Consider the following 2,500-nt stretch of genomic DNA (forward strand, 5'->3'; position numbering starts at 1 on the left):
AGAGAGAGAGAGAGAGAGAGAGAGAGAGAGAGAGAGAGAGAGAGAAATAACAAAAGGAGAGAGAATGGCAAGTAGTGTTGGAGGCTCAATCCTCCGTCTACTATTAGACAGACAGGCTGTTCTGGGAGCCAGGTTCTTCCACCACCGCCGCCAGAGCACGCAGACTTAATAACAGTCATCCAACTACGTATATTTCTGTACGCTAGAGGGGTTGTCACAGACCACACTGACTAAGAAAGGCAAGTCATCTCGGTGAAGCCGATGGTAATCTGTCCAGTGAATCAAAATATGACTATTATTGCTACTGCGGGGTCTGGTACACCTGAAGTATACCTGGAGGGTGTTCCGGGGGGTCAACACCCCGCGGCCTGGTCCATGACCAGGCCTCCCGGCGGATCAGGGACTGATCAACCAAGCTGTTACTGCTGGCCTCACGCAAACCCACTTACGAACCACAGCTCGGCTGGTCAGGTACTGACTGACTTTAAATCCTGTCCAGCTCCCTCCTGAAGACAGCCAGGGCTCTATTGGTAATCCCTCTTATGCATGCTGGGAGGCGGTTGAGCAGTCTTGAGCCCACTGATTCTTACTGTGTTCTCTCTTAGCGTACTTACAAAGCTACTGCTTTTCAGTAGTGAAAGCACTGGTTCCCACCACTTTTACAAAGTCACACGACTTACTAAATAATCCAAGTCAGACCTAAACGTAGTAGCAAGCTTTATTCTGTCCTACATACGGGTTATTTAAGCATTTTTCCATTCACGGTATTATGCCTGTATGTTCTTCAAGGTCTGTACTGTAATAAACTCCTGCTTCAACACTCTCAACTAATTTGCTAGACAGTGAACTGAAATGTTCTTGCAATTAACTCTACATCCCATTAAAACATTCTGCACATTTAAATATAACTATTTAACAAACCAGTATATATGTAATAAAAAATAAATTTGTATTTAACAAATCAATATGTGCGTAATAAAATTTTTACAAAATTTTTGCGTAATTCTTGAAAAATATTGGTACACACTTACACAAAACTGTTTTAGATGATCCTATAAATTGAATATAAACTAAAAAAAAAAAAATCTTAAAATTTAGTGATTTTTTTTTTCATAAAAACGAGTGTGAGTCATTAAAATTCATTGAAGAGATCCTTGAAGGAGATAATGCAAAAATCTCTAAGAGGTTTCTTGGAAAACCTTTAAATAAGCTGCGGCAACCATCGGAGATGTCTTCATAAATCTTTGGAAATTGGCTTCACGACCCGACATACGGTAGTGAAGGGGCAACGGTTCATTACCAGCTTGTGTGGTGATGGTGATGGTGGTGGTGGTGGTGGTGGTGGTAGTGGTGGTGGTGGTGGTGGTGGTGGTGGTGGTGGTGGCAGAGATGGTGGTAGTTGTGGTATAAACATAGACGGAGGAGTCAGTGTTGGAAGAGGGTGGGCAGTCAGAGTATATATTGGAGAACTTAACTGCTCCGGCTGCACCAATAACCAGAAGACATTACACGGATCACTGAAAGGAGTAATCACCGTGTATGGAGCAGAGGGCAGAAACAGGAGAGGGGAGTGGAGGGATGAGAAGAGGAAGGAGGGGAAGCTGTGTACAGAAGAGGAGAACGGGGGGGGGAGGGGTAGGGAGGATATGCTGTATAGAAAAAGACAGAATTTGCGTAGAGAATAGTAAGAATGGATGCTGAGTAGAGAGAGAGGTAAAATCTGGCTGCGTTTCCTGACCCAACATCGATCGACTGAGTTTGTTGAACACTGCAATACATACTTCTGAAGCTTTGTCTGCGGCAGCATTTACCAGGTTGGGTCTTTTGGTTGCTTTAACTATCATGGTCTGACATGCTTTAATGTTTATATATTACACGTGGGTCATTAAGGTTACAGTTCTTCACACAAATATCAACAACACTAAATCCTAAAACGGGGATTAACGTAAATTTTCGTCATACATCCGCTAATTGGTGTATATTATCTGTCTGTCAGTCCGTGTGTGTGTGTGTGTGTGTGTGTGTGTGTGTGTGTGTGTGTGTGTGTGTGTGTGTGTGTGTGTGTGTGTGTGTGTGTGTGTGTCTGTCTGTCTGTCTGTCTGTCTGTCTGTCTGTCTGTCTGTCTGTCTGTCTGTCTGTCTCTCTCTCTCTCTCTCTCTCTCTCTCTCTCTCTCTCTCTCTCTCTCTCTCTCTCTCTCTCTCTCTCTCTCTCTCTCTCTCTCTCTCTCTCTCTCTCTCTCTCTCTTTCTCTCTGTCTGTCTCTCTCTCTCTCTCCCCAAGAATATGATTAAGTTAAATGTCCTACGCCAGCTGATAATGACCAAAGTTGATCCAGAAAAATGCTCTCTCAAAACTTTACTCTCAAACTGAAACAATCGTCCTCACCTAAGTTTTGCAGTTTATCTGCCTTTTTTTCGTTCACATTATTTTCATCACTGACACCGATGCTGTTGTTGCCTGCTTTTGAGAAATAATTAAAAGAATAACAACCGGTGAAGAA

The sequence above is a fragment of the Cherax quadricarinatus genome, chromosome 1, assembly GCF_038502225.1.
Source record: "Cherax quadricarinatus isolate ZL_2023a chromosome 1, ASM3850222v1, whole genome shotgun sequence".
NCBI classification, from domain to species: domain Eukaryota; kingdom Metazoa; phylum Arthropoda; class Malacostraca; order Decapoda; family Parastacidae; genus Cherax; species Cherax quadricarinatus.